The sequence below is a fragment of the Cupressus sempervirens genome, chromosome 6 (genome assembly GCF_028749045.1).
Source record: "Cupressus sempervirens isolate cs-2001-9-10 chromosome 6, ASM2874904v1, whole genome shotgun sequence".
NCBI classification, from domain to species: Eukaryota; Viridiplantae; Streptophyta; class Pinopsida; order Cupressales; family Cupressaceae; genus Cupressus; species Cupressus sempervirens.
This window is the reverse complement of record NC_143123.1, coordinates 154,153,365-154,163,457: the sequence shown is the minus strand read 5'-3', so window position 1 is coordinate 154,163,457 and position 10,093 is coordinate 154,153,365. Positions and strand designations below refer to the sequence as shown.

At 30.8% G+C, this 10,093-nt stretch overlaps 1 pseudogene; it reads right to left on the bottom strand.

The window, feature by feature from the left end:
- Positions 1-1,366: 1,366 nt before the first annotated feature.
- LOC149551704 (C4-beta,C20-epoxidase-like) lies at positions 1,367-2,459 on the bottom strand (annotated as a pseudogene).
- Positions 2,460-10,093: the final 7,634 nt, after the last annotated feature.

Sequence of the window (10,093 nt, the reverse complement as noted above, 5' to 3'; positions counted from 1 at the left end):
CTACAATGCTTTTGTATGAAGCATGCAAACCATGCAAGACCTTTTAATATAAGGGAGGCCTATTTTTCTCATATCACATAATGCCCCATTATGATGGTCACTAGGATCTCTACAAATATTCCCTATGGGTTTGAAAGAAGTGAGTGCATAGGTCATAGGCACATTTCTTTTTTAAGACCCATCTTTGTTGTCAATTTCATTAAGATTATTTAACATTTTATAAGCATCATGCAAAACATTTTGTGTTGGAAGTATTGGCTTGCCCATCAATAAACCACCATAAACCTTTTTGTGTACTTCATGAACACCTAAGATATCATGAGGACATCTATATTCCTATATGATTTTAGATATTTGGAGGCATTAGAATAAAAGTGATCCATTAACCCATAATCTATTTCAGGTTACTTATCCTCAAACAAAAATATCAAAGACCTTGTTGTCCTTGTTTAAGTTCCTTTAATATGAATAGAAGGGTTTCCAGTTGGGTCCATTGATATTATACCTTGATGTATTTGTGTGTGGAGTAGAATGATGTCATTGGCATGATGCCTAGTGGGTATGTTGATTGAAATAATTGGCCAAATGTCTTCTTCTATCTTTTTCCCTAAATCCATATTTTGCCCATTGATAATTTTAAAATTGTTTACCCACCTAGCGTCATCCACCATTGCTAGAGCCTATTATTTCTAAGATCACTAATTTTATTTTTTTATTTTTATTTTTTATACTTTTATATTATTATATAAATAAACTTTAATTATTATAATACATAATACATGAATGAAAATTAAATTGAACTTAAAGAAATAAATAATATAACACTAAAGTAGAAGAATCAATGATTTAAAGTGTTGGCATAGAGTCAAAGCAAGCTAGCAAATTGACGTTATTAGGTTGGAGATTCATTTATATATAGACATCCACCAAAATATCACACTTAGCATATACATCTAATTAAGTCTACTTAAAAATTTTGTGCATGTAGCAAATACTATAAATTCATTGTGTCTAACAAATAAGTAAATTTCTTCTACTTATTAAACTATATTCTTGAGAACACAAAGTTGTTTACACTTATATTTAAAATTGTACCCAGATACAAACATTATAAACGGTATCATTTATTAATGCATTTTAAATATTTCTCTATTTATTTTTCATCTTGTTCTACAATCTATTCACATTCTTTTGTCTTGTATCATATGAAGAAAATAATGTCAAATATCATGAATAAAAAAATACAACCAAATTGAAACTAAAATACTAAGAATTAATCCAAAAACATATATTATACTATTTATTAATAGTTAAACACACAAAAAACTAATAAAATTGTACATTCCATTCATATAATTAATAATAATTATCTAATTTTTAAAAACTCATAATTACTAAAAGGAGCTCCTTCCAATCTATCTTTTATGTAGTCCTTGAAAATAAATGATTTATAATGGCATGGATGGTGATCATCTATGAGCTCCTCTTGAACTAGTGCCACCTTTTCTTGAGGAAAATCCCAAAAGAGAGCCACAGAAAGTTGAGGCTCCCTCCCTTCATAAGCTACATGGTGCTTTGCACTCCAAAATCTATCATTGCTCCATATCTACAAACAAATAAAGAATATCACCATTTATCTTAAAAAAGAATGTCACCATTTATGTTAAAATTTTCTCTAGAAATAAGTATGGAATTACATTACCTTTAGAGTGTCACCCATAAAAATAGTGAATGATGAAGCTAGAGGTTTTACCCTGAAACATTCACCTTTTGTGGAGCACATTTCAAGTCCATCCACTTGGTCATTATGTAGAATTGTAATCAAGCTCCAATCAGTGTGCTCTTCAGAGTATTATCAGTGGCATCCCTTGATTTTTCACTCTCTAAGAAATAATTTAGACTAAGCAAAGCTTCACATCCAAAAAAATCAATGTTGAGATATTTTCTGAGACTAGGATAAGTTTTATTAATACATTTTCTAGCTCGGCTAACTTGGAACTTAATGTTCTTAGGATGTCATTGCACAACTTGCGATAATAGTTTAATTACTTATATGTTAATCTATCATATTTTAATGTTATGGAGAAGACCAACATGAAAAAAATTATTTTATTCGAGATTGTTATTTTTTATCTAAGAGTTATATAAATAAATCATTTGGTAAACAAAGACATTAAAAAATAGGTGAGCTGGTTTAGTGTCTGAAAGATTTCTAATAGGTGTTATAATAGTTATTAATTTATTATTTATAGTTGATGTACAATTATTGGTTTAATACATAGTTGTCACTAATGATGACTATTTAGAAGTTCCTCTTCCACTCCATGATTGACAATATAGAAAGCTCCCCATTATTGGGATGTTTCTTTTACATGATTACACAACCTTTGAAGATCAAGATGACTTTCTTCCAACTCTAATTGAAGATCAGAAACATCAATTATGGGGAGCTTAGCCATAGTCATGACTAGGGCAGAACATGAAAATTTTAATACAATTGGGTTGGGATTAATAATGATGAAATAGAGAGTAGTTTCTTTCATGAGATAAGGATTACTTTATTTTCTCTATCATATCTTTTTGGGGACTTTTCTGTTTTGGGATTTATGATGTTGAAATAGAAAATATACCTCTTTAACAATGAGAAATCTTTCTAGGACATGATTGCAATTTTTTTTCTCCAATAGTTCTCTGGTGTCTTTTTCCAATGCTATTGTCTGAGTCAAAATTGTGGCCTTGTTCAAAATGTCTTCAAAGTAATTAAGAGAAATAATTCTTAGTGTCTAGAAAAATAAAAATTAGTTTCTTTGGGTAAGGGAAGTGAAGTGTAGCTAACACTCACATGTAGATGTTGGTGTAAGCAACTTGTAATGAAATAATTTGCACAATAGAAGAAATATTATGAAATATTATATAAATACTTGATAATAGCTAAGAGTAATAGGCCACTTCGAGGGGGAAACCTCTAAATATCTCCAATGAGAACACACTTGACAATATGATCTTGAAATAAGACTCATAACCTCCTATATATATATCTAATTATGCTTAGATTCAATAGAAACAACCCTACATAACACCTAGGCTGACATACCTACCTAAATAATAATATAATAATGAAAATATGACTTAATTAAGGATTAAGATAGCCACAAGTTGACTATTCATAACCTTATATATACCAATATTATGAGTGTAGCATGCCCCCTCTCTTGAAGGAAGCATTGTCCTCAATGCTAATCAAGTGTGGATTATTTTGAATGAACTCCTCATCCTCCTCTGTCGCCTATTCAACTAGTAAGTTCTTCCATTAGATGTGATACTTTCTGAGGGTTCTATTTCTCAACTTCTTCATGTGTATTTGAAGAATGCACTCTGGTTCCAAAATTATTCTCCATTCTTCATCAAGCTCTGGTAGTACTATTTGAGTAAGAATATTCTGCCCAACTACCTTCTTAAAACAAGAAACATGAAAAACTAAATGTATCTTTGTTGTTGGTGGTAACTCCAGCTTGTAGGCAACACTACCAATCTTTTTCATGATTTGGTATGGTCCATAATATCTTGGAGACAACTTGATCTTTTTTTGTTACTTCATTGAGATTTGTTTATAAGGTTGCAATCTCAAGAATACCCAATCCCCAACTTCAAAATTTATTTCACTGTGATGTTGGTCTGCTTGTTGTTTCATTTGATTCTTTGGCATAGTTAAATTCTCCTTGAGAAAAGTACCTATTTTTGATGAAGAAAGTGGTCCTCTACTACCTAAACTCTTGGTGACACCTTTAATGTGTTCGTCTCACAATTGGTTTTGAGAATTGAGTGTCAACACATTTAAGAAATTTACTAAGTTCATGCCAATCTAGTAACATATGTCGAGTATAATATGTATATATGTCGAGTTGTAATGAGTGCCAAGTCACTCATGTGTCAAGTGAACAGCTGATGCCGAGCAAGTTTCAAGTGCCAAGTGAATAGATGGTGCCAAGAAAGTTTCAAGTGCCAAGTGAATAGATGATGCTAACCAAGTTCAAGTGTCAAGCTAGACAAAATTATAGTATGTGTCAAGCATCAGTATCAATATGTGCTGAGTAACACAGAATTGATCTAGTTTTTTGTGATGGCACAAACAACTATGTAAACCATATTTGAGCAAACATATGGATAGATCTCGAAGCTTTGAAGATAAGATTGAATCTATTTGGATTTCCTATGTGATCAACATACAACCAATTAGAAAAATGGAAGGAAATGAGTTGGAAAATTGGATGAATCTCAATTGTAGATTCATACCTAACCCTAAGCCACAAAATTCATTTTAAAGAGAGATGAAGCTCCATAATATAGAGAGAATGAGAGAGAGCACTAGAGAATGCATGCAAGAAGGTGATGATAGTAGTGAAAGGGGTGAATTGATTAGCATATATTCAAGGTGACTTAGAAGAGGGACAAAATAGAAAAATCAATTATCAGAATAGAAGATTGAGGATATAGCAATTCCATATTAGATCAAAAAGGATTAAGAAAGGACTAAATTGAGATATGAAATCAGAAATACTAGATTGTAAGTGTATCAAATCAAACATTCTATTGTACTTTCTAACAACTATATTAGTAGGATGAAATCCTTTGTATTAATGTTGACTTAACAATCATTGAGAAATCCTTTAATAGGGTGACATTCCAAGTGAGTGTTCTAAAGTCCTTTAGCCAGGCACACTTCTAATAGGGTGTTAAAATCCTTTAATAGGGTAGGATCTAGCAATCCTTTGTAAGCCTTTAATAGGGTAGGCCTTTCATAGGGTAGATCATGAGAATGGTAAAAATATGTAACCTTAATAGGTGAACTTTATTGCTGTAGTAGTGAAAATTGTGGGTGTCATCCCCACCCTAGTTCTACCTTCTCATTGGAGGGTTTCTCGATAATCATATATATTGTTAAGTTTTTATATGGATGCATTTAATTTACATGTTATTTCAATATATTTAGGCATGCATTGTTTTGAAGTTAAAAGTTTTATTGGTTAAAGATTACTTCTGATTCACCCCATCCCCCTCTCAGAAGTATACATTTTCCTATTTATATTTCGAACAATTGGCATCAAAGCTTGGTTCTCATCAGGAGAATCCTTATAGCTTGGAGAAAAGATCTTGAGATGGAAGTTTACAAGTTGGGAAAGACTATTGAGAATTAGGAGATTGAGATACATCTCTTACTACAACAACTGAATGAAGCTAGAGATACCTTGAGAAGTTTGCTAAAGAGAAGGAAAGAGAATGCTATAGCTGAAAATGATATTCAATACAAGAAGATTGATATCAGAAAATTATTTTTAGATGGTAACTCTTGTGAATTGGATGTAGCAATTGAAGATCCCATGGACAAGAATAGATCAAAAGCTGAGGAAATCGTAAATCTCAAGTTGGAGCAAGAATCACAAGCAATATTGTTATGTGAGGTGACTGAACAAAAGAAGAAAGCTATAGAAGTCATAATCATTATTGAAGAAGACAAAAGAATTTTGGCAAATAGATTGGAAGAAAAATTAGCAGAGTTGTCTAGGATCTCAAAAATGCAGTTGGACACCCTAAGCCAAATGATGAATGCCCATCATGAGTTGAATGTCAAGGACATTGAGATAACCACGTTAAGGTTGTAGAATGACCTAAAAAGAGAGAAGGAGTTTGGTGAGAGTTTCAATAAGCCAAATGAAGCCATCAATTACTTTGAGCAACTACTGAAATCCCCTAGATCCAGTAAAGACACATTAGGATTGGGCTACACAAGCATTGAAGAAGGAGAATCATCCAAAGCTGCTAAAGAAAGAAACAATAAAGGTAAGAACTCTAAAACTACTTGTACCCATTGTGGAAAGAAAGGACACATAGTTAATGTTTGTAGGAGAAAGAATGCTAGTCAGAATGCCAAGTCAAAGAACAAGTGCAACAAAAAAGGTCATCAAGCACATGAATGCAAAACAAGGACCATGCATGCACCAAAATTTGAAGGACATTGTTACAATTGTCAAAAGTTTGGACACAAAACCTTTGAATACAAATCCAAGTCCACATGGTCATCAAAAAAGGGAAGAAGCCATGAAAATTCCTATAATTGGGATTACAATACAAGACATAGCTGTCATTATTGTCAAGAGTATGGACACATCCCTAAGTATTGCATAAGAACACATGTTAGAGGTAGCTACAATAGATGGTTGAGTGAAATTACATGCTTTAGTTGTTTGAAGACTGGTCATATCAACAAGTACTGCCCAACAAAGACAAAGGCACCTAACTCAAAATTCAATAAGGGAAAAGGAAAGGTAGATGCTGAGCACATTAGATGAGAGATGAACACAACATAGAAAAAGAAATAAGGATGCAACACATCAAATGAAGGGATCACTTCACCTAAAAGGTCAAGTGATCACACTTCATCAAACTAAGCAAAAGGAGGTATGTGGGACTAGTATTTAAATGCCTCATCATACATCAGTTCCAAGAAAAAGTTAGTGTTGAAAAGGAAAAATTACCATGTAGTGTCTACCAAGTGAAGGTAATTCCTATTAAAGCCAAGTAAGGATAATTCTAGTGGCTGTCGAGTGAAGGAAAATCAATGGATGCCTAGTGAAGCAAAAATTGCATAGAAGCTAAGTTTACAACTATATGTGCACCATGCATTAAATGCTACATTTTGAAAGGGTATAAGGTAGATTTTCACTCATTTTTTGTCATTATGAACATAGAGCAAGAGAAAGTAGAGAAAAGAAGCAATTGGCGAGAAGAGATTGAAGCTTTTGCATAGATTCCAACAAAGATCAAGCATCATTTCATCGATTTTAAAGGTATTCTTCACATGCCAAGTTACATAGTTATGCAGTTTAAATACCTATTGAAACCTGAGCTTGCAAAATGGCCTCTAGCTCTATAAATCCAAAGGATAAGGAACCTTTTGAAGTTCAATTGGTGAGTAATGAGGTTAAGAACCCATACTTTAGGGCTATTCCTAAAGTTGCATTTAAAAACAACTTGGAAGGTGCATTATCAATTATTCCACCCAAGGTTGTAATGGTTTAGGATGTAAGGAAATGCTATAATTAGAAGGTTGGAGGGATAGGAGATATGGAAATTTGATAGGCCTATGACAAACTATGTGAGAATGGAGTGTTGAAAGAAGAATTTCAAATCATTGAGAGGAAGGGCTTAACCCATGCCCTATATTTCCCCATTGTCTTTAAGATTGAATGGATCAAAATTGTTTTGAGTAGGGGTAAGAGCACGAAGTTGGGTCACAATTTTGTAGAAGTCAATTCCACAGAATTAGACCTCTCAGAAATGGGTACCTAATTTTCTTAGAATCGGGTACCTGATTCTGAAATCCTGCTTCGGGAACCTAATCCATGTTTCAAAAATTAGGCACTCAATTTTTAAAATGTGGTTTGGGTAGTCGAACCTTTTTAGAATTAGGCACCTAATTTGAAAAACTACAAATCCCCCTTTTTTGGCATTTTTGTGTCATTTTTATCATTTGCAAAATGTTAGCCCAATTTCAAAGCAATATAGGAGCCTGTTTTCAATGTCTACTGACCCCTCCTACTATTTTCTAACATACCAAGTATTTTTTATTTTTTTTTACTATTTTATTTAATTGTTTTCAGTTTTATGTTTTATATACCATCAATTTATTTTTATTTTTTTAATTTTAATATATGTGAAGTTGTAAATTTCCATTGTTAACAGCATTATCTTTAGATTATTGTATTTGTTAATTTAAATAATAGTTTCATAGATGTTCATTTAAAAATTATTATTTTAGATCTTTATAAATGTATTTAATATGTAAATTATAATGTTGAATGATTAGATAGATGTGAATTCATTGTTTAAACACGCAATTACACTCAATATTTTATATTTATTTCAAATAAATAGTGATTAATTATAGATTACTTTGTAAACCATATAAAAAATAAATTAAAACTAACTATATTCATAAGTCTTTAACCTCGACCTAACCATAGCTATACAATAAAACCCTAAACATAAAACTAAGTATTTAATCATGTAACACCCCATCAAGGGATCCAAACACAAAACTTAGTATTTAATGATTTTACTTATTATATTATACTTTTTTTCATGGATTGAAAAGGGATGATGTAAACTATTTTATAAATGTATATTCTTTCAGCCTTTCATACCCTATGACATGTATAGTGGATGATTGTGCATTCTGAATTAATGCCAAGTGGCATTCAGAACAAATGTATATTATTTAAATGGATTGAACTTGTAGTTATTCTTTCATATGGATGTGTTATTTATTTTACTTCTAGTATAATTATTTAAAAATGAGATGTGACTCAAAATCTTGGGATCGTTAAGGAATGTAATCTCTTATGTTTTTTATGTAAATTATTGTACATGTTATTGCTTACTTAGTAAAACTTTAGATTAGTTCTTTGGATCCCTTAGTTGGGTGTTACATAATGTGCTCCCTTACCTTAAAACCATATCTTTTAAAATAAAACTATGCACTAACCATGAACATAGTACATTAAACTTGATGTAAAATCTCAGTCTCACCATGATTCTAACCTAACCCTAACACTTATTAAAATTTTAACCAAATCATATAATTAAAATTGATAATCTTAATTCTAAGCCTAACCCTAATCATGTTAATAAACTTAATCCTAAATTTTAAACCCTAATCTAATTGTAACTTCAAATCTTAAACCTAACACTTGATCCCTAGCCAGGTAACCTTAACAGTAGGTATAATGGAAAGTAATCTTAATCCTAAGTTTGAAAACTATATTTAATGATTTTAAATTGGGTTGAAGAAATATTATGGATAATATGAATAATATTATTTTGAGAATATATGTTATTAATAATTAGTTCTAAATAATGAAATGGATTCTGTATAAAAATTCATTTATTAATGTAGAATTATTTAATAGATATAATTTTCTTAAGTTAAATACTAGATCTTGGTACATTGATATATTTTGAGACACTAAAACTATACCAACTATAAACTTCCTCTATCAAACTATTAAATTAAGTATATTTTATAATTGTCCATTACTCATTCAACTTCTAATGAAGTCTACATTCATTACAACTTTAGCTATGATTTTGTATGATTCTATTAGATTTTATAACCTTTTTAACCCATTCATTGCTAAGATTTTGAGCCAACAAAGTTAACATTACTAAACTTTGTTTGATCCTGAGATGAACATATAATCCATGATGAGAATACAATCCCCTAGTATCACAAAATAAGTATACATAAATATTGATCTAGCTACTTGAATATACAAAAGGGAAACAATTTTTTGGGAAACAACCCTAAAACAAACAACAATCCATTATGGACAAAAATCCATTGAATTATGGATTGACTGATAGCATCTATAATATGTTAATACAACTCTAAATAAGAATTATCAACTCTCTATTTCAATATATTCTAGTCATACCTCTTAGATCAATCTTTAGTGTGACATTCTTAGACAACTTTATATCTCATACACTCATAACATCACCATTTTCTTGTAACATTGAAAAATAATTTCATCTATATATATATGCAATTAACATAAAAAAAGGTTGATCTTAACCATCATATTAATTACAAAAATGAACTACAATAATCAATTTTACCCAAGATATGTAAACTAAGACATAGTTAGGACCCACATATATAATCTCTAGTATGCCACAATCTATCAATCACACTCACGATCTAATGCAACATGACAACTAACTAAGTCAGGCAATAATACATCAACACACTCCAAGAGACCTTTTAAATCTAATCACAAATCTCATTGTTTTCCCATATTAATAACATGATACAATTAAGAAACATAAATAAGTATTGTGAAATACCACATCAACAAAAAACACATCTCTATCTCATAATCCAAAAGAAACTCTACACTATTCATCATGAACATCAAATAGAAATATTTATCTTTAAATAAAAATAGCATGCACAAATAAAAATCATGAAGCTTTCTATTTTGAGATACATATATGAGTACTCAACACTTCACTTGGTTAGCACCAAAAAATATTA